This window comes from Oncorhynchus mykiss, chromosome 2, assembly GCF_013265735.2.
Source record: "Oncorhynchus mykiss isolate Arlee chromosome 2, USDA_OmykA_1.1, whole genome shotgun sequence".
NCBI classification, from domain to species: Eukaryota; Metazoa; Chordata; class Actinopteri; order Salmoniformes; family Salmonidae; genus Oncorhynchus; species Oncorhynchus mykiss.
Genome location: NC_048566.1, coordinates 91,359,090 through 91,383,040, shown reverse-complemented (window position 1 = coordinate 91,383,040; position 23,951 = coordinate 91,359,090). Strand labels below are relative to the sequence as shown.

The 23,951-nt window shown below is 40.5% G+C and overlaps 1 protein-coding gene across 2 annotated transcripts in view; it reads right to left on the bottom strand.

The window, feature by feature from the left end:
- The window catches only part of mgat4c (mgat4 family member C), a 177,484-nt gene extending 160,725 nt beyond the window's left edge, over positions 1 to 16,759 (bottom strand). The window contains exon 1 of one of the 2 annotated variants that reach the window (XM_021576735.2): positions 16,395 to 16,759. The gene's annotated coding sequence lies outside the window, so the exon portion shown is untranslated. Of the gene's footprint in view, positions 1 to 792; positions 1,017 to 16,394 lie in introns of those variants that run through there. The other variant, XM_021576736.2, reaches the window with a different exon arrangement.
- Between the last annotated feature and the right edge of the window lie 7,192 nt (positions 16,760 to 23,951).

Genomic DNA, 23,951 nt, shown 5'->3' with positions numbered 1-23,951 from the left:
TGTGGAATTGTTGGGGATAATATTTAATTGGGAATTTAATTCTTGGGATTGACCTAACATTAGATTTGAAAGGAATTTAATTATATCTGAATTCAAAGACTGACCTTGGATTTTATTTGAATTAAATGGAATTGACAGGGAGAGGGAATTTAATTAGAATTGCACTGTAGACTGATGCCTTGAGCACACTATAACGTTATGTATCTATGAGTCATTCTGTAATACAAGACTGTGGCACTGTGTGCACCTACATTGGCTGTTTTGTAGGTGGAGGCTCTAGCTGTGTGCGTGGGGGGGGGGGGGGGGGGGGGGGGGGGTGACATGCACCTTCTCCTTCCAAAAAGACTAAACAGCATGTTGAATACAATGATTTGGATGACAAATTTAACCACCTGAAATTAGTTACTTCCACCAGACCACAGACATTTGGATGGATCCTTTGTACACAAGACATGAGACAACTCACTGTCACAGAAAGGAGTGCAGGGAGGGAGTGAGGAAGACAGAGAGAGGGGAGGCAGGGACAAGAATGACAGACAGTGACAGCAAGAAATGACACAGAGGGGGAGGCAGGAAGGAGAGTGACAGAGGATTGAGAGAAAGATGCACAGAGAGAGAGAGAGAGAGATATCTGCCTCTATGTCTACCTCTAACAACGACATAAAACAGCATGCTGAGGGGAGAGATCGTGATCATCTGAAGTCGCTGGTAGCAGAGAGAGGATACAGGATGCTCAAGCTTTACACAGCAAACGATGAAATATCACAGCTACAGGCATTTACACTCACTCACCTGCCGGCTGTATTGCTGTACGTTTAAGAAGTGTCTCTCTCTGCTCTGTCTCCTGTCTGTTGTCAGTGTGAGGAGCGTGAGGGAGTTCTGCCGATGTTCTGTGCTGCACGCTGTCACCAGTCTAAATAATCTCCATGACTCACACAAGAGCAGATCATTGGCTCTCCAAAACAGTGCCGTAAACACTCATAATGGCAATCGGTAGCCGCGCTCTCTTTCTCTCCCTCTCTCTCTCTTTCGCAACCACCCCTCTCTCTTTCTCTCCCTCTCTTTCGTAACCCCCCCCTCCCTCCCTCTTTCTCACAGCCCAACTCCTCACCAAGGTGTCACTAACTGTTTCTGCGCACCCTGCTTCTCTTTAGCTCTCTCTTCCTCTCCCATCTCCGCTCTCCAGATTGTCCGTCTTAAAGAAAGGGAGGTGTTGGGAAAAGCTAATTATAGTTAAGGGTCGCAGCAGCGGGACAGGCTTCGTGAATAATACATGAGCTCAATATTAAGAGGTGAATGACTACCTGGAGAAAACATAGGCACTAGGGGATGACAGGAACCCAATTACATTCACTTAGCTAGGAACAACCTGTTGTAATTATGTACATGATGGAGGATGGAAGAGGCTGAGGTAAAAGATTCACTGTAGCTTTTGAGTCAGTAAAATGAGAAATTCTAATTAAGATCGCAGAGAAGGAGAACATCTTTTAGCATTACAGAGAAGAAAAACATCAGATAGCTTACATTAGAGCAATGACTGTAAATACGAGTCTTTACATTGGTTCATATAAAGTGCATCACCTACAGGCAGATTGCCTGGCAACCCAAACTCCTTGCTCCGGCCAAACGCAATGCCAATGGAAATCCATTCTCGACCATCTGATTGGTCCCAGAAACCGATGGGTTGGGCCAGAGCCAGAACACACGTGGGTAAAGCGGTGGATAGAAAACTTGTCATTGGCTTTGATAATGTGATTGGTTAGAGATGATCCAATCGCTGATGACTTTCTTTTGTACAACACCCCTCATTTTGTCTCATGTCACCACAAAGGACTTCAATGATGGCAGTCTCAGACTGAAGTATGTAGCAAATTATAGAGCTGCAGAAGAATTCAGTTTGTCATCAGGCAAATAAGATACTCATGAAAGGGTCAAATATTGTAAATGTAATTTCAAAAATAAATATATCTCTATTAAATATATTGATTGGTCATTTGTCTGGTGTCAATAAGTCAGCAGTGTTGTTTTATTGCATCATGGATCTGTTGTAGGCTATTGGAGTATCTGTCCATAGGACCACTTTAAGTCGTACACTCCACAGAGTTGGGCTTTACGGAAGAGTGGCCAGAAGAAATAAAGAAATAAGAAAACACGTTTGGTGTTCGCCAAAAGGCATGTGGGAGACTCCCCACACATATGGAAGAAGGTACTCTGGTCAGATGAGACGAAAATTGAGCTTTTTGTCCATCAAGGAAAACACTGTCTGGCGCAAGCCCAATACCTCTTATCACTCCTTGATAAGAGGCATCATGCTGTGGATGTTTTAATAGGCAGGGACTGGGAAACTGGTCAGAATTGAAGTAATGATGGATGGCGCTAAATACAGGGAAATTCTTAAGGGAAACCTGTTTCAGTCTTCCAGAGATTTGAGACTGGGACGGAGGTTCACCTTCCAGCAGGACAATGACCCTAAGCATACTGCTAAAGCAACACTTGAGTGGTTTAAGGGGAAACATTTAAATGTCTTGGAATGGCCTAGTCAAAGCCCAGACCTCAATCCAATTGATAATCTGTGGTATGACTTAAAGATTGCTGTACACCATCGGAACCCATCCAACTTGAAGGATCTAGAACAGTTTTGCCTTGAAGAATGGAAAAAAAACAGTGGCCAGATGTGCCAAGCTTATAGAGACATACCCCAAGAGACTTGCAGCTGTAATTGCTGCAAAAGGTGGCTCTACAAAGTATTGACTTTAGGGGGGTGAATAGTTATGCACACTCAAGTTTTCTGTTTTTTTGTCTTATTTCTTGTTTGTTTCACACAAAAAACATGTTTTGCATCTTCAAAGTGTGGAGGCATGTTGTGTAAATCAAATGATACAAACCCCCCCAAAAATCTATTTTAATTCCAAGTTATGAGGCAACAAAATAGGAAAAATGGCAAGGGGGGGGGTGAATATTTCCGCAAGCCACTGTATGTGAAGTTTGTTGGTTGGGGGGATGGGATGGGATGGGAGGTTGGGGGTGGAGGCCCACTTCTTTTTTGTTTTCTTTTCCTGTTCATACTGAATACTGAATTTATTATTATCAATTTGTAATTATGCACCTTTTGTAATATTTATTTGATTAATTCTCATCTTGTGGTCTTCTTCGTCTGAGTGGCAGCCCACAGGTACAATAAGTGAAATAATGAAAAAAATGGAACAGTATGAAATTATATTAATTAAAATATTGTACCTTTAACCCCCCCCCCCCCCCCCCCCCCCCCTCAGACTGTAGGGTACACAATAGACCTGCGGAAGAATTCAGTTTGTCATCAGGCAAATAAGATACTCAAGAAAAGGAAAAACATTGCAAATGTAATTTTAAAAATAAATGTGTCTCTATGAAATATATTGATTGGTCATTTGTCTGGTCTCCATAAGTCAGCAGTCTTGTTTATAGCATTATGGATCTATTGTAGGATATAATTATCCTCTGTGATGCATACAAGACTTTGGTAAAGACCTGACATCAATAAAAGAAAAAACCTTGAAAGAAGCAACATAAAACAGTTCCTCCAATATCCAATTCACTTTTACGCCTCTGTCTCAGAGGAGAAAATAATTGGGTAGAAATAATTGTTTCCCTGACAGCTACTGCTGGAGTGCTCTAGGGTAGCATAGCCTTGCCTTGAATTAACTAGCCATGCAAATCTCATGCATGGTGTGTCAATGCTATAGTAATTATTTCCCTGAGGTGTAAACGTCAGTGGCAAGAGAAGTGTATGCATTTCATATTATTAATGTATTTAATAATTATGGTGACTACCTATCAGGCCTGGGTTCAAGTACTATTTCAAATATCTCAATTACTTTCACATACATTCCGAAGTAAGTATTCAGATTACCTTTATTGGAAAAATCAAGTAGTTGAATAATACAATGTATTTGGAAATACACTTGGAAAGTATTTGAAAATACTCACATACACTGACTCAAATACACTGCCATACATTTAACCCAGGTATTTGAAAATAGTATTTAAAATACGTTTTTGAAAATTATTTTAAATACAATTTGGAAGACCATTTCATTATTTTTTTTTTACAAATAACCATGCAAACATTCCAATAAAAGTATTTGAAAATACTAAAATACACAGAAAAAAGTATTTAAAATAACAAATACTCAAATAGAGATGTATTTAAACGCAGGTCTGCTACCTTTATGAAAACGTGGAGCGAGCTTAATATTAGATCAGGTAGCTTTTTTAATATGTTCCATGTCAACTAGAGCTGGGACGATAAACCAAAAATGATTGACACTGACCACACCGACGACTTATCGTGGACATTTTGTTGATATAATTAATTACGATAAATCACCTACAGCATAGGGCCTTACTTGAGAAATTACAAGTTTGTTTGCTGGTTGGGGGGATGGGATGGGATGGGATGGGAGGTTGGGGTTGGAGGCCCACTTCTTTTTTTGTTTTCTTTTCCTGTTTATACTGAAATTATTATTATTTAAACTCTAAAAAATGATCTGAATGATCAATATTTTGTAATTATGCACCTTTTGTAATGTTGTTTTATTTTCTCTTCTTGTTGTCTTCTTCTGAGTGGCAACCCACAGGTACAATGTATGAAATAATGAATAAAACAAATATGGTGTCACTCCCTGACCATAGAGAGCCCTTGGTTCACTATGGTGTAGTAGGTCAGGGTGTGACTAGAGGGTGTTCTAGGTTATATATTTCTATGTTGGTGCTCTTGGTATGGTTCCCAATTAGAGGCAGCTGATGTCCGTTGGGGATCATACTTAAGGGTTCCCTGTTCCCACCTGCTTTGCGGGATATTGTTTTTGAGTGAGTGCATGTTGCACCGCAGTACTGCACGGTCGTTGTTTGTTTCTTGGTTTGTTTTAAGTTTCACTAAAAATAAAGATGTGGAACTCCAATCACGGTCTGTCTCTCCACACGATCGTGACATATGGATTCAATATGACATTATATGAATTTAAATATTGTACCTGTAACCCCGCATGACAGAAATGTAGGAATTCAAAAAGCATTCATATAGCTTTTTTTGCAAAGAATATATGCCTACTATGCTTATCATATAATTAGATTACACTCAATAGGGACAATCAAGTGCATGACAGCAATTCAGACATGAATGTATGAAGCAGCTGTTTGGCTTGCAGTCATTTCCAGGTCAGATGAGTACGGGGTTTGGGCACCTGCGTTGTCTGAAATGCCTGGTAATAAATTAGTGACGACAATTCGCAGCTCCGGTAGCAGGTGCAACATTCCTCCTGTTTTGAATGGACTTTCCCAAGGCACCTTGTACTACTGTTGACTGTTGTGATAATGCTATTGTCTCTTTGAGTTCAAAATTGTAATTGTGTACAAGTTGCCAGCTCATTATTGGAAAAATAATTTACCTGAAGTCGTTAGAGGCACTATTATTCACAGTGCAATAGTAGATCTTATCTGTATTGCGTGGCACTATAGCTTAGGGGGTGTGTCCAAAACATATTTTGGGGTATTTTCACGAGGGATATAAAAACACAATACTTGGCGGTGGAGTAAAGAAATGCTGTGATATGAAGAGACACATCTATTTTAAAAACTTGAGTGAGAGAGCAACAATTACGGTTCCTACCTTCTGGTCTGCATCTGTCACGTCAAGCTCTGTGCCCTTGGCCTGATGATCAAAGCCTCCACTGTAGTGTCATAAACAGCTGGCGTGATAGGGGGTGGGGGGTTGATGCCTTCATAAATAAGCTATTTCAACTATCCTCCCCATACACACGCACGCACACACACACACCCCACCGTTAACAAACACATGAAGAGTTTAGGTCTTTGTTCTTTGTTTCCACTGTCATTGACGTATATTTAATGGAGGACTCTGTGTCTTCTCGTCTTTGATTCCTTTGGCACTTTCATGCTGCTTACAAGCACCACATTACCCCTCATTATCATCTCCACCATGCTCACTCCACTGCAGACAACTACTGGTTCCTCGAAGATCCCTCTGAGGAGCCATGAGCATTAATTGCAATCTCCGCCATCGGCTCAATGGTACACAGTTCCATTATATAATCCATAGCCTCTCTCCTTTGCTGTGTGCTATTGTTTGTGCCGGCTATGTTGAATATTATTCATCCCTCACTGTGGACCGTTTACTTTAGCTGCTTGCAAATGGCAGCGGATTCCCTACATAGTGCACTATACTTTTGACCAGAGCTCCAGGGGCGCTGGACAATGGTGACCCTGGCTGTGACCCCACTCCCTGCGGGTGTCTCAGGGGGATATGAAGAAACACATTTCCATTCCATTATTATTATTATCTCTCACTATACTACAGCCAAGTCCTTTCATGTATCTGCCAATATCCTCCCCCCTGAAGGCTGAATGACATAATGCCTCAATAACACAGTGTCTTTTGTAGTATAAACGCTACGGGCGTAACGATACACCTATTTGTACCAAACTGTTCAGTACAGGGAACTCGGTTTGGTCCGCACTGTGAACGCGAATGAATACATGAAAAAATATATTTAAATATATTTAGGCAAAGCCTACGCTGTGCTGTATGCCGCTTGATGAAATCTGAACTGAAAAAAACATTTCAGGCTATTCTTTTAAAACAACTAGAGCCTATGTGCACAATGTAATCCAAATTCAAATCTTAATTGCGGAATTTCAAACTATCCATTTGTGAGCCGGGAACTAGTTCTGTACGATGGCGATTGGTGGGGTCAATAAACCAAGAGGATCCTCCATCATCGTTTAAATCTCCAGTTTGGGAAAATGTTGGCTTCCAAGTAGATTACAACGGCGATGGACAAAGAGCTGTGTATAAAACGTTAACATTTGTTGCCACTGCTCATCGAGAACAGCCTATGTTGCTGCCAACACCTCAAACATTTTGATACATTTACGCCAAAATCACCCCAATATTCCTACCACCGGAGCCAGACAGAAATGCAAAGAAACAACAACACAACTTCGCTTCCCCTCTGCATTCAAGCAGCTCTTCACAGCTGATTCTGACCAGGCTAAGGAAATTCCAAGCGCGATTAGTGTTTATAGCCGTGGATATGCGCCTATTCTCAGTGATTGAGAATAGACGGTTTTAGCACCTTGTGAAAGTGGTAGAGCCACGTTACGAACTTCCGTCTCGCACCAATTTCAGCAAACAGGTAGTACCTGCTCAATATAAGCAAGCCAAAGCCAAAGTTTTCAATGAATTGGCCAATGTACCCTATGGTGCACTTACTGCAGATGGTGGACCTCCAGGGCTACAGAGAGCTACTTAACAGTGACAGCCCCATCACATTACCCCGGAGTGGGAGGTGAAAAATACTGTGCTATAGACACACCGCCTTTATGAGAGTCACACACCTGTGAATATTTTTCTCTTCGTTTACATATTGACTTTACACACATATTGCACTTTATTTTAGTGTTTTTTTTATGAGTAATCGTGTGTTTTCACAATCAGGAATACCAACACTTTGTATTTTCTTGAATAAACAAAAATTAACTCCAGTAACTGTTGGCATTTCATTTTCACCGCTGTACCAAAAGCGAACTGAACTGTGACCCCAAAACCGCAATACATAATTTAACCGTGGGCTTGGAGAATTGTTACACCCCTAATAAACGCATCAAAATCAAGATTCAGATTACAGTTCATACAACCTGGATGTTAAAAGACAGCGATGGCACTTTTCTCTTCAGGGATGGAAGTGCATTTTGGTCCTGCAGACCCCTCTGGACATAACTGATAGATATGCAACATATGCATTCAAAAGGGATATTATTTTATCAGGTTTTATCAGGTTTGAAGTTATAGCCTACTGTATAGCCTACAAGTTGCATAAATAATACACAGATAATTTATAGTACTACAGGTTAATTGGTAAATCAATCCAAAGAGCATAAATGTATGCACATAATGGGAATTATTATGACATTTTGAAACTACTCATCTAAGATACTATATTTAGCCCCATGTGACGATAGGGGAGAGTGGGATAAGTTGAGCCTTTTTTAAATTCCGCATCACTCCGTCAAGGGAAATATAGTATTCTCTCTAACAAAGATATCTTCATGTATTTCCGGATGTTGTGTTTCCCTATAAATAATCAGAATTCATGTAAACATAACCGTTTTGAAAACATAGCTGTCCAAAAAAAGTGGTCTCCTGGCACCGTGTGTGAGGTAAGTTGAGCCGCAGGATAAGTTAAGCCGCCTACACATTTCTGTACTGAATTAAATATTACCATTATCTTTTTAAAACCAAGTCTATCTTTATTTCCCAAACAGAATTCAACACGATCACAATTGTTTTATTGTCTTTTAATCATTTTAAGTATATTTTAACACAGGCTTAACACCTAACAAACAATGTACTTTTTGTAACACCTTTAAAGAGCGACTGCCTTTAAAAAGCAACAAATCCCTTTGAAAATGGCCTATGTGGCATTGATTTGAGTCAGAAACTGTTATTCTAGTGTCAAAATGTACTACAAAGGGTAAATAACATAACTTGGGCCATAGAGTCAGTCTGGTCTAAAACGGAGTTTGGAACATCCGTGCGTCAAAACGGGTAGTTTATTTGACAATGACCATTTGCCCACTGACATGAACAGCTGTGGTGATTGCTCTCTATCAAATAGCATAGAGAGTGAGAAAGACGTGCCCAGCAGGTCTGACTTTATTTACTTGAGAAATACTGAACCAAACAACTTACAGTAAGTAGGTTGATATAAAATTGCGCAACCAAAACATCCTCGGCAAAAACGTCAAAATGTATTACAGATTTCTTGAGTTATCTTAGATTCATTCTGGGGATTTTGAGGAAGTGAAATAGGCTTCCACGTCTACAGCGTATCATGGGGTACAAACATCATCAACGAAATGTGGAATCAGTCAGGAAATACACATCCAAGACTGAAATCTTGTTTTTCGAATGAGCAACAGAAAAACATCTTTAACATAGGCCAGGCCCTGTTGTTACCTCATATCCCAGCGATAATGCCTTGCATTGTGCCTGGGAAGAAAACACTTCAATTTGCTTAACTTGCCATTGGCTCAACCATTGGTTCAACTTACCCCATGGCCATTGGCTCAACTTTCCCCAAGGCAAACATTTTGTCTATATTAGCCCATACAGTTACAAGGTTTCACTATCATATTGAAGCTTATAGAGACCCCAACTGATGTATGAAACAATCTTAAAATGATCTCTAACACAATAAATAAATTTGACTTAGTGAAAATCTGTTTTTTGGACCTTACTTCACACTTTTTCCATGTGGTTTGTTCTTTCACAAACTCCATGAAAGAAAGATTTCTTCCTAAACATTTGGTCAAATAATTAATTTTGTGTATGGTTTCCCAGAAACGTACTATTTTGGATAAAAATGAACCCCCTCTCCCCCAATTTAAAGTGAAAACCTAGCTATAACTGCTTCAAAATACATTTTTATGTTTTTATTTAACCTTTATTGAAGTGCTTCAAAAGAAACACAACTGTATGAGATTATAACAGCAGTTAAACTGTGCCAAGACTACTTCAGCACGTTGTCTCTCATTGATTACATGGTTACAGATATGGACATTGTATTGCTAATGCAGCCAGCGAGTGCGGCAGGTAACCAACTAAATGATTGACACAGCAAGATGCAGAAATGAACAATGGAAAACGGCGGGCTGCCAAAGGCAACCCACACAAACGAGTGGCTGGAGATGCTATTAAATAAAGAGTGAATCACTTAAAATGAGTGAGTGCTTGACATTTTTTGACAAATGTATTTAGCGTCTCTCCTTACAGTACCCTCTGCCATCAACGATGCCATCTGTGACTCACAGCACATTACATTATAACGGTGGTTAAAGAGCACAAGCTTCAGAACATGAACTTTTCCTCATGACAATAGCAGTAAAATCAGATAAAAAAATATAAAACTACACCTTACGGTACAGTGGAGACAAACACACACACACACACACACACACACACACACACACACACACACACACAGGCACAGACACACGCATACACACACATGATAACATACGCATTATACACACAAGTACACATGGATTTTGTGTTGTAGATACAGTATGTGGTAGTAGAATAGTGTTGTGAAATCTGTTGTGAAGTGTAATGTAATGTTTTTAGTTGTATATAACTGCCTTAATTATGCTGGACCCCAGAAAGAGAAGCTGCTGCCTTGGCAGGAACTAATGGGGATCCATAATAAACCCCAGGAAGAGAAGCTGCTGCTTTGGCAGGAACTAATGGGGATCCATAATGTACCCCATGAAGAGAAGCTGCTGCCTTGGCAGGAACTAATGGGGATCCATAATAAACCCCAGGAAGAGTAGCTGCTGCCTTGGCAGGAACTAATGGGGATCCATAATAAACCCCAGGAAGAGAAGCTGCTGCCTTGGCAGGAACTAATGGGGATCCATAATAAACCCCAGGAAGAGAAGCTGCTGCCTTGGCAGGAACTAATGGGGATCCATAATAAACCCTAGGAAGAGAAGCTGCTGCCTTGGCAGGAACTAATGGGGATCCATAATAAACCACATGAAGAGAAGCTGCTGCCTCGCAGGAACTAATGGGGATCCATAATAAACCCCGAGGAAGAGTAGCTGCTGCCTTGGCAGGAACTAATGGGGATCCATAATAAACGCCAGGAAGAGAAGCTGCTGCCTTGGCAGGAACTAATGGGGATCCATAATAAACCCAGAGGAGGGGTAGCTGCTGCCTTGGCAGGAACTAATGGGGATCCATAATAAACCCCGAGGAGGGGTAGCTGCTGCCTTGGCAGGAACTAATGGGGATCCATAATAAACCCAGAGGAGGGGTAGCGGCTGCCTTGGCAGGAACTAATGGGGATCCATAATAAACCCCGAGGAAGAGTAGCTGCTGCCTTGGCACGAACTAATGGGGATCCATAATAAACCCCGAGGAGGGGTAGCTGCTGCCTTGGCAGGAACTAATGGGGATCCATAATAAACCCCGAGGAGGGGTAGCTGCTGCCTTGGCAGGAACTAATGGGGATCCATAATAAACCCTGAGGAGGGGTAGAGCTGCTGCCTTGGCAGGAACTAATGGGGATCCATAATAAACCCCAGGAAGAGTTGCTGCTGCCTTGGCAGGAACTAATGGGGATCCATAATAAACCCAGAGGAGGGGTAGCTGTTGCCTTGGCAGGAACTAATGGGGATCCATAATAAACCCTGAGGAGGGGTAGCTGCTGCCTTGGCAGGAACTAATGGGGATCCATAATAAACCCCAGGAAGAGTAGCTGCTGCCTTGGCAGGAACTAATGGGGATCCATAATAAACCCTGAGGAGGGGTAGCTGCTGCCTTGGCAGGAACTAATGGGGATCCATAATAAACCCCAGGAAGAGTTGCTGCTGCCTTGGCAGGAACTAATGGGGATCCATAATAAATACAAATACAAATCAGATCAATTCAGCAATGCCTCGCCAGTGTTCAACAAGATGCCTCTATGATGATTTTTAACAGCAAATAATGAGAACATTTGGCCACCATGTGACTATCTCTGTGTCCTGATATTTTACATAGTATAGTTTGTTTTATTAAGAATCTTTTATTTTAGCTTCAAGTTCAAAATCTCAGACTGCCAAGTGAAAGGTGAAATGATCGGTAGAGCAAAAATAATCAACCTGTGCCTCTCAATTCCTTGTAGACATTGTGTTAATTCCCCAACACCAGCAGTTTGACAATCACAGGCCCTCCTATTAAATGTTCAGTGTATTAAAAACAGACATCTAATTATCATTCTCTCAATGGGAATGTCTTGGACTAGCATGCTGTTAATTTGTCTGTCAACCGATATCAACAAACCCCCTTTTGATGTCAAACTGCAGAATAAAGGAACTTTATGGGGCGATAAACACTTGACTGTTGATGGAATGTCTCTAACACTATAGCAGCTCCTAGATAGTTGCTTCTATCTGTTTTAAGGGAACAAAAGAAACGTCACTTGGCTCACACCTTGTTACACCTTGTCACTCAGAACTTAATTTTGAGATATCTGAAAACATGAGGCCAACAAGTTTGAAAATAGGGTGTAAAAGCAGGAATAAGGGCTTGAATTGAAAGGGGCATTCAAAAGGATACCCTTTGAAAGAAAATACCATTTGTGGCAGTAACTACACAGTGGAATAAAATTGCTACCTACATGAAAAGCCCATTTGATGAAAAAGTTTGTTTTTTTTCTATTCAAAATCTTGTATCTAGGGATGCAGCTTTGAGGGCCATCACACATCTCCACTCAAAACTAAAATCTCAAATCTTGAGTAAACACTGCAAGCAGGGCAGACAAAAGCACTGGTGACAAAACGAGGAAGGGCATACATACAGCCGGTTCTTTTTCGATTTCTACCTCTTTTATAAACATGTAATTCAAGCCCTGCATCAGCATGATGCTTAGTGAACCAGTTAAGCACTCGGCGGCCATCAGAGCTGCATCTCTGATCCCACCGAGATGGGAGCTAGATCCATGCCTAGAGTGTTAAGAGTCTTGGGCTGCGAATCCAAATGGCACCCTATCCCCTATATAAAGAGGGTCCTGATCAAAAGTAGTGCACTAAATAGAGACTATGGTGCCATTTGGGACGCATCCTTGCTTTCCACTGCTAATCTTGGCATTGGTGCTTGACTTACTGTAGTAATCCTGCTTAACATGGCAAAGTCCACACAGACACAGTCCATTCATTCATACAGTCTGTCAGCAGCTGGCTCTAAGGCCTCTTTACACAGGCTGTGTGTCCAAAATGGCATAATTTCCCCTATATAGTGCACTGCTTTTGACCAGAAGTAGTGCACTTTATGGGGAATAGGGTGTCATTTGGGACGGCCGCAGCAGTGACTGGATGCACAGAAACAAGAGGTGCAGCCAGAAATCCACTTTCACCGTCACAGACAGTCTTCATTTGTCAATGATTACGGCTCACAGTCTCACATCCTTACTGTCACAGTAAGCTTGATGGCTTCCACACAGACACCGAAAGGCCGACTAGATATTCATTGGCCCCTCTGACCTTATCCTCCTCGGATAATCATAGTGGCAAGCCAACGGAAAGACATTATAAGGAAACTGCTCTTGACAATTATTTGTGGCATTTGTCTAACCTTTCACAGAAAGATGCGAAAGATACTGGAGATGCTGCCTGCCTAGTTCATCTAGATGGCCGCTCAGATGACTCACACACTGTCTATGGACCCTTTGACAGTCAACAATTAAGAATATGTAGAACAAAATGTCAGTCTTGATTATTTTATTTTTAGAAACACACATTTAACATGCCGTTATGAAATTTGCTAAACTGAAAAGAGAAGAAACTGAAACCTTTAGATTTGAAGTATACATGTAATGTGAGTATACGTTCTGTTAATCAGAGGTTCTCAACCTGGGGGGTACTTGGCCTATCCACAGGGGGTACTTAGGAAGACTCAACATAGACCTGTTTGTAAAATGCAAATGAGGTGGTACCCTGGGAAGTGCAAAATGCAATCGGGAGTAGGGCTACACAATTAATCGAATTCACATCGAAATTACAATATTAAAGTGCAATATACATATCACAAGAGATATCAATTTCACATTATTTTGAAACGCCACGTCCATTTTTACAGTTTACTCCGTCTGCGTGTAACGTCCGTTTTTATAGTTTACTCTATCTGCTGTAACGTCCATTTTTATAGTTTACTCTATCTGCTGTAACGTCCGTTTTTATAGTTTACTCTATCTGCTGTAACGTCCGTTTTTATAGTTTACTCTATCTGCTGTAACGTCCGTTTTTATAGTTTACTCTATCTGCGTGTAACGTCCGTTTTTATAGTTTACTCTATCTGCTGTAACGTCCGTTTTTATAGTTTACTCTATCTGCGTGTAACGTCCGTTTTTATAGTTTACTCTATCTGCTGTAACGTCCGTTTTTATAGTTTACTCTATCTGCGTGTAACGTCCGTTTTTATAGTTTACTCTATCTGCGTGTAACGTCCGTTTTTATAGTTTACTCTGTCTGCGTGTAACGTCCGTTTTTATAGTTTACTCTGTCTGCGTGTAACGTCCGTTTTTATAGTTTACTCTATCTGCGTGTAACGTCAGTTTTTATAGTTTACTCTATCTGCGTGTAACGTCCGTTTTTATAGTTTACTCTATCTGCTGTAACGTCCGTTTTTATAGTTTACTCTGTCTGCGTGTAACGTCCGTTTTTATAGTTTACTCTATCTGCGTGTAACGTCCGTTTTTATAGTTTACTCTGTCTGCGTGTAACGTCCGTTTTTATAGTTTACTCTATCTGCTGTAACGTTCGTTTTTATAGTTTACTCTATCTGCGTGTAACGTCAGTTTTATAGTTTACTCTGTCTGCTGTAACGTCAGTTTTTATAGTTTACTCTTGTTTGTCGTCTCTCTCCCTCTTTTCTCTTGTGGCTGGTTCCCATACACACAAAGCCCCGCCCCCTGTCACTCAAGCAGCGAAGTTCCTCCTCCACGCTGTTAGTTTCACGATATACTGAGTGTATATGACATTGGCTTCCGTGATATAGACTGACCAGGTGAATCCAGGTGAAAGCTAGGATCCCTTATTGATGTCACTTGTTAAATCCACTTCAATTAGTGTAGATGAAGGGGAGGAGACAGGTTAAAGAAGGATTTAAGACATGGATAGTGTATGTGTACTATTCAGAGGGTGCCAGGTGCACCGGTTTAAATGTGTCAAGAACTGCAACTGTGGGAAGCATTGGAGTCAACATGGGCCAGCATGCCTGTGGACCCTTTAGACACCTTGTAGAGTCCATGCCCCGACAAAATGAGGCTATTCTGAGGGCAAAAGGGGGTATAGCTCACTATTACGAACGTGTTCTTAATGATTTGTAATCTCAGTGTACGTTTGCATGCTGTTCTGTTAGGTCAAATGCCGTCAGCAGCCTGTTCCAAACAAAAACAATGCTGCCTTCCACTTTGCTTCTTAATATAAATCATTTTGTTTCTAGGATTCCAAAATATATTGGGGGGGGTACAGTAAGCTAAAATGTTTGCGAACCACTGTTCATTTTGGAGAGTGGGAAAAAAACATGGATAGTTGACTGGTTACACAATTTCAGTCTAGTAAGAAATTAGGGCTCAGACACACCAATAGTGTTTGCTGGCCGAGAGTACTAAGCACCTCTGAACGCAATTTGCAAACCGAGTGTTCACCGATTTTAGATGTAGAATCACCTGAAAATGTCAGCAGTCAGACAGCGGGTGGCCCCCTAAAACACAGCGCCCTGAATAATCGGCAGACGAACGCTAGAATCAGTGCTATGTGTGTGAGCCTGTAAAATTCTAGTCAAGGAGCAACTAAGTATGAGTCCAGGTGAAGGGCGTGTATCGAGGACCTTAGAAAAGCTTCCATTTAACGATGTTGTTATAAATTGTTGTAAATTCTCGTGTTTATGTAGGAGATGAATAATAATAGGCTAAGAGACAGCATTATGACACAATTATAACAGAAAACATATATTGTAATGTAATACTTGTGATACTGCTGTATTAAAGGTTTTAATGATCTGTTATTGATTTTTGGTATGTGAATTCAGATGAATTCATTTAGTTAACCTTACTCAGTGTGTCTTAGTATTTAAAAAAAAAGTAGTTTCATCACGATGCAACACCCGTCACAGTGACCCCTGATGATGAGCCACACGCAGTCTGCAGCCAACAGAATCCAGAGCTGCTGCTGCACAGTAATGAGTAGCTGTTTGGCCACAGGCCCCTTAGATGAGCCATGGTGCTGTCACTCTCACCACCCCAGGACACAAGCTGTTCTACAGAATTAGGAAAACTACAGCAACTACTACTAGCTACTACAGCAACTACTACTAGCTACTACAGCAATGTATGAACTACTATTTAGATATGAGGACTACAGCAATGGATGTGTTTTGTTTTGTGTTACATGTGTGCCCTCTGCAGTTTATTCAACAATAATAGCCTATCTCAAAGTTAGACATTCTTGACTCCTGTCAATCTAACATTGTTGAATGAAGTAGGTTGCTTCTTTTTGGAATCTAACTGTATTTATACACTGAAGTGAAGGTTATTATAGGCTAACCTACTGCAACTGTATTTACAGTAGATGTGGGCTATACCTCAGGATAACCTTAAAAGCATGGGTAAGAAGCCAAGTTTGTAGTATTTGTGTGTAGGCTAACATACTTTATGTGTAGACCAGTGAAATAACGTCTTACATTCTTGCTTGGGCTATTTATCTACAGTAAAGCTCCACATCCATAACATTGCCAATCTTAAAAACATTGCAGATATTACTGTATACGGAATATGTAAAAATAGGTTACTCACGTCAAAACATAATGTCGTCGTTTTACCCCGCGGAGTATGTTGTCATGCTTTACTTCTCTGCAAACGCATCTAATGAAACCGTCGAGTGCTCGCTTTACGGTCGCCCTACAACTCTGCTACAGTCAGTCTTCAGCTCTTGAATTCTTTGCTGCCGTAGAAGCGCCGACCGACCTGTCCCGAGTGTCTAAGGGTTCTCCTCCCTCTCAGATGAAGGAATTCTAGAAATATACAATATATGAAACCTTAATACAACAGTTGCATCACTACATGTATGGAGGTGCTGCGTATTGTCTCGCTCTCCTCCCTTCGACTGCAGGGAGACTGGAGGCAGCGCGTGGACCAGTGATGCTTAACGCGCCCAGATTGGAGAATATGGTAACTGTCTATCTCATCCTATGTCGCTAACAGTTTCCATAAACCACCTGTGTAAACTATAAAGCTTTACGAGTCCGTTTACAGCGACTATTATATTGAACATCTACAAGGCTTGCTTGCTTTAATGATCTTTTTCAAAAAACATTTTAATTGATAAATAATTGATAAATTATGCATTAAATCATTAATAAATGTAGGCCTATTAATTTCAAAACATTTTTAATATGGTGTGCCAACAATGAGTCATTTTGCATTCCAACATTGTAAACCTTGTTGCATGATGAGAGGCTTGGGGACTTTAATTATAAGGGAAAACATGCATTAATGATTTAATTCCAGACATTTGTATTTGAATTTGTATTTATTAGGGATCCCTATTAGCAGCAGCTACTCTTCCTGGGGACCAAACACATTAAGACACATGACATATAAAACAATACATCATATAACATTATTACACCACTACATACACGTATCTACAATACAAAATGTATAATACCACCATACAACAATATTACAATGTACATGTGTGTATAGTGTGTGTGTTATCATGTGTGTGTGTATGCATGTTGTCTGTGCCTATATTTATGTTGCTTCACAGTCCCTGCTGTTCCATAAGGTGTATTTTTACCAGTTTTTTTAATCTGACTCTACTGCTTGCATCAGTTACCTGATGTGGAATAGAGTTCCATGTAGTCATGGCTCTATGTAGTACTGTGCGCCACCCAAGGTTTGTTCTGGACCGGGGGATTGTGAAGAGACCTCTGGTGTCTTGTGGGGTATGCATTGGTGTCCGAGCTATGTGCTAGTAGTTTAAACAGCTCGGCATTCACAAGCTGTCTGTAAGCTGTCTGTAAGAATTTGTTCTTAGCTGACTTGCCTAGTTAAATGAAGGTAAAATATATATATATTTTTATAAACAATTCAGCTTGTCAAAACTTCGTACAAAAACTTTGAGCCAGGAGAGATTGACATGCATATCATTAATGTTAGCTCCCCGTGTACTTTTAAGGGCCAGCCGTGCTGCCCTGTTCCGAGCCTATTGTAATTGTTGTATTGTTTTCCTAAGTCCCTCTTTGTGGCACCTGACCACACGACTGAACAGTAGTCCAGGTGCGACAAAACTAGGGCCTGTAGGACCTGCTTTGTTGATAGTGTTGTTAAGAAGGCAGAGCAGCACTTTATTATGGATAGACTTCTCCTCAACTTAGCTACTGTTGTATCAATATGTTTTGACCATAGTGGTTACTCCAAGCAGTTCAGTCACCTCAACTTGCTCAATTTCAACATTATTCATTACAAGATTTACTTGAGGTTTAGTGTTTAGTGAATGATTTGTCCCAAATGTAATGCTTTTAGTTTTAGAAATATTTAGGTCTAACTTATTTCTTGCCACCCACTCTGCAACTCTGAAACTAACTGCAGCTCTTTGTTAAGGGTTGCTGACATGGATAGTGTTGAGTCATCCGCATACATAGACACACTGGCTTTACTCAAAGCCAGTTGCATGTCATTAGTAAAGATTGAAAAAAGTAAGGGGCCTAGACAGCTGCCCTGGGGAATTCCTGATTCTAACCTGGATTATGTTGGAAAGGCTTCCATTAAAGCACACACTCTGTGTTCTGTTAGACAGGTAACTCTTTATCTAAAGCCATAACACATGTGTTTTTCTAGCAGCAGACAAGAGGTCAAGCCAGAGCTGGCCCTGGGTCTAAGGTAAGGTTGCTGTCTCCCTGGGCACATGTGTATTCAACACCCGGTTGCATGCGCTTTCTTCTCATATTTATGCACACATCAAATATATATATATATTTACCTTTATTTAACTAGGCAAGTCAGCTAAGAACAAATTCTTATTTTCAATGACGGCCTAGGAACAGTGGGTTAACTGCCTTGTTCAGGGGCGGAATGACAGATTTTTACCTTGTCAGCTCAGGGATTAAATCTTGCAACCTTTCAGTTACTAGTTCAACGCTCTAACCACTACGCTACCTGCGCCACTATGATCGATAATGTCAAAAGCCACACCAAAATCTACCAAACAGCCCCACAATATTTTTGTCATCAACAATATTGGAATGACTTTTGCTTCCCTCCAGGCCTGAGGGCATACACTTTCTAGCGGGCTTAAATTCAAGACATGACAAGTAACAGTGGCAAAATCATCAGCTATTATCCTCAGTAATTTTCCATCCAAGTTGTCAGACCCTGGTGGCTTGTCATTGTTGATAGACAACAATCAATTTTCACGTCTTCCACACTCACTTTATGGAATTCAAAAGTACAATGCTTGCCTTTCATAATTTGGTCAGATATAATTGGATGTATAGTGTCAGCGTTTGTTGCTGGCATGTAATGCCTAAGTTTGCTAATCTTGCCAAAGAAAAAATAATTAAAGTAGTTATTAGTAGGTTTTGTGATGAATGAGTCATCTGATTCAATGAATGATGGAACCGAGTTTGCCTTTTTGGCCAAAATGTCATTTAAGGTGCTCCAAAGCTTTTTACTGACATTCTTTATAGAATGTATTTTTGTTTCACAATGTAGTTTCTTCTTCTTTCTATTTAGTTTACTCACATGATTTCTCAATTTGCAGTATGTTTGCCAATCAGTTGTGCTGCCATACCTTTTGCCTCATCCCTCTCAACCACATCCCTTTTCAATTCCTCATTAATCCGAAGGGGATTTAACAGTTTTTACAGTTGTTTTCTTAATGGGTGCATGCTTATTAGTAACTGGAATAAGCAATTTCATAAATATTGCAAGTGCAGCATCTGGTTGCTCGTCAACATAAGAATTACTACAACACTTCTTATACACTATATGAGGCCCAGCCTTTGGAACTTTAGTTTTCCTAGATATGGATACTATATTGTGATCACTACATCCTATGGATTTGGATACTGCTTTAAAGCACAATTCTGCGGCATTAGTAAAGATGTGATCAATACATGTTGAACATTTCACTGCTTCTTCATCACACCCAAAACACTGTACCTTATAAAGTATGCTATTTCTTGCACATTGTATGAGCCATGGGATGATGAACTACACCTCTATTCTCCTCAGCTGAGTCAGATATGAAACAGATTTGCCCCTGTGGGCTCAGTTTGTTCCTGTGTCAGCCACGGTGCTCTCAGTCTCAGGTCAGGTCTGTCCAAGAGCACAGAGGTCGGTGAGAAACCACCATGAGCCAGTCAGACAATTAGTGGTGTGACACATCCTGCCACATCAGACCGCAAACACCCCCTGATGAATCACAGGGGCCTGACCAAAAATAGCCACTAAAGCCATCGCAACAGCCGGCATCATGGAATGCCTTATGCCTCCCAAATTCTCTTTATAGTGCACTCGTTTTGACCAGGGCCCTTATATAGGGAAATGGGGCCATTTAGCACACAAACCATGTGTCATCCAGTTAATGGACCACTTTCACATCCTACATCCTGCTTGCCTGTCGACAAAACAAAATACGGTAGACAAGGTAGGATCATTTTGTGTCTGTAAAATTAATTATGTGAGAAATATAGGTGGAAACGCTATTATTCGCGCAAATATTGATATAATATCCATCATATTGAAGTGAACTTGGAGTCTTGGAGTTTTTGGTACATGGGAATTGAACCGCAACAGGTATTTTTTTTGTGCACTACGTCATCACGCACAGCCTTTTATCTGCAACAAGTCAATGTGATGGAAACACATCTCTGGTGGGAAAATACACCAATTGTTTTTATGCAGATTGTTGAATATTTGCATGAATATCTGTCGCCAAATGATGTTACAGACCATTGTTTGTAATTTTGGACAAGTGACTTGAGCTTTTGGACAGTATACAAGTAAAAAATCAGTCTGAAGGACAAGTGGCTGAATAAGTTACAAGTGGCAAAAAAAAGTAATGTGAAGCCCTGTAGATGATTCAGCCATTGTCAACAACAACTGGCTACTAGAACTTAACCGATGGACACCGACTGACATTTGGTATGTAGTAAATCTTATGTATATGGAACAAAAATATAAACGCAACACGTAAAGTGTTGGTCCCATGTTTCATGAGCTGAAATAAAATATTCCAAAAATGTTTCATACGGACAAAAATATTATTTCTCTAAAATGTTTTGCAAAGATTTGTTTACATCTCTGTTAGTGAGCATGTCTCCTTTTCCAAGGTAATCCATCCACCTGACAGGTGTGGCATATCAAGATTGTACTGGGGACAATAAAAGGCCACTCTAAAATGTGCAGTTTTGTCACACAACACAATGCCACGTGCAATTGGCATGATGACTGCAGGAATGTCCACCAGAGCTGTTGCTAGAGAATTGAATGTTCATTTCTCTACCATAAGCCGCCTCTAACGTCAATCCAGAGAATTTGGCAGTATGTCCAACTGGCCTCACAACCGCAGACCACGTGTAACCACACCAGCCCAGGACCTCCACATTCGGCTTCTTCACCTGTGGGATCGTCCGAGACCAGCCACCCAGACAGCTGATGAAACTGAGGTGTATTTCTGACTGTAATAAAGCCCTTTTGTTGGGAAACAACTCATTCTGATTGGCTGGTCCTGGCGGCCGAGTGGGTGCTCCTGCCCAGTCATATGAAATCCATAGATTAGGGCCTGATGAATTTATTTAAATTGACTTATTTCCTTATATGAACTGTTATTCAGTAAAATCGCTGAAATTTTTGCATGTTGCGTTTATATTTTTGTTCAGTATATGTGACCGACGGCTCAATTCGGTCTTATGTAGCAAAATTTTAAATGGTGTTTTTTACATTGGATAAAAGTGGAGACTCAGAGCTAGAAAATTGTATATCATACACTACAGTTGGGGAACAATGGGAATATAATTATGCTTTGAAAGTTGAAAAACTTGTAACCTTACTTTTGAGAAAGTGTCCCTTGAATTTTTTGTACACCTACGGGAGAGCTCTTCTTTGTCTATACTAATTCAGCATTGTCCACACACTCTTAAGCTTTAGCCACACCCAGCTCTTTAAGGATTCATATGTGAGGCCATGTACTAAACTACCAAAGATCTCAAGACTAAAGGCTGGTTATACTATGGGTGTGTTCGTAAATTCATTCTGGAGTGCCAGAGTGTGCTCAGAGTGTGCTCTGGGTGTTTGTAAACTCAGAGCATTGTCAGATTGTCCATTTGTAAATTCTGAGCGTTTCGCTCTCGAAACATTCATAGTGCACAATGAATGCTCTGGCCAAGGAGTAGGGTTGATCCAAGCGTTCTGACCAAACAACAGCAGTCAAGCACCCAAGTTACCTGGCTAACGTTGGCTAGCTTGCTAGCTACTTCCAGACACAAATGAGGGAACAGCTCACTCTGGCCATTTTACTCACCCTAGCAGAGCTGGTTAGGCTGTTTTTATGTTATCCAGAGCATTGGTGACAAATGAATTACACTTTTATTCAACTGGTGTTGAGTGTTCGTTTAACAGTTATTCTGCGCTCTGGCACACTCAGATGAGTGCTCAGAACTCGGAGTAGATATCCATAGCAAATTTACCAGCTACGTCTATCGACAGTTGTCGCGATGACATCATGAACATTCTATTGAAATGGTTACTTGCATAGTGGAGTCTTTTGTTTAGGCATGTAGCTAGCTAGCTATCTGAACAATGAACCATAATCCCAACTCATAATCTTACTACCCTGCGTGAATCTGCAGGTAGCTAACCAACCAGGTTCAAAGTTAGCTAGCTGCTAACAGTAGATTTTAACTAGTAATGTAAATGGCTTTGAGATACGAATAATATTACTACACATACGTTAGCTAGCGAACCAGCCAGCTAATGTTAGCTAGCTAGCTAACAGTACGCTTTAACTTGAAATGAAAATTACTTTCTGACAAAATTAGAAACATGTAATGTCTAAAAATGTAACTAGCTAGACTATCTTACACGTATACATAGATGGACACTTCTCCCTCTCTGTCAGATGCCAGGGTTGCCTTAGTTTGAAGATGTAATCCGGAGACAGGTGTTTTATACAAAACAGCCTTCTGTGTGTTCTCTTTTTGACTATGTCTGCATATTTGCAATCAAACGCCAGAATTTTCTCTGTCTCCTTAGCTATCCTACTCTAATTCCACCGTGCATTCCGCTGATTTCAAAACTTGGTCCTCCAGAAAGTGGAGAGAATCACCTTTGCAGTTATACTAACTGATATCAATTTTTTTTAAACGCGTTTGAAAGGATTACCTACACATACTGACCAGCTCATATTATAGACAGAAGCGTGCTACACGGCAGACCAATCCGAACTCATCTGTCGGCATGTTCAGCCCTCCCATTATCTTAGCCAATCATGGCTAACAGGAAGGTTCCTGTCTTTTTCATTGGCTAAACCAACTAGGATCCTAATTTAAAAAGGTTATTATTATTTACAGATGGCATACAAGTTTGTTATTAAGGCACATGAAAGTTCCCGTTCCAGAAGGCATGTCTGCAAAAAAAAAACATTTAGATTATTTTTTTTACGTTTATGTTCAAATGGCTGTTTTGTGAAGTAGTGACGCGCGACATACGCCTAGTTTCCTGAAATGAGTCACATATATGTCCTTAGAAGCTGCGTAAAAATAAAGTCACTGCAACCTTAGATGGCTGCACCAGACCAGTTGGTGGCACTACAGACGTCATTGGCACCAGTGGCACCATAGGATACCAGAGCAATAACTATTGATCAAGTGGACTTTGTCTCATGCAAATGAATGTTCCATTTAAATTATGCAGAAGAACAATTTGAAATATCATGATTAGTATATCTGTATAATCACATACTGTTGTCTGAACGTAGTGAAAAGTGGATATTTTATTCTATAAAATGAGAAACCGGAAAATAAAGGAAAGGGAAGGGGGGTACCTAGTCAGTTGTCCAAATACGTTATTAAGTCCTGCCGCTTGAGCGTATTACAGCTGTGAGAGTATATTAAAGTATTTTGGAACACTAATGTGGAGTGTACCAACAGATATTTAACGGTAAGGTCTACTCCTGTTGTATTAAATCAACATGGTAATGCTTTCACTGATTGCACATAAAGGAAGAAAGTTCCTATATGATAGAGTGCTTGCTTTTTAATCCAACTGAACTTGTGTCCTTTCTGTCATCCTGTGAACCCCATTCATTGCTGCTTGCAACTATATTTATTATTTATTTGTTTGTCA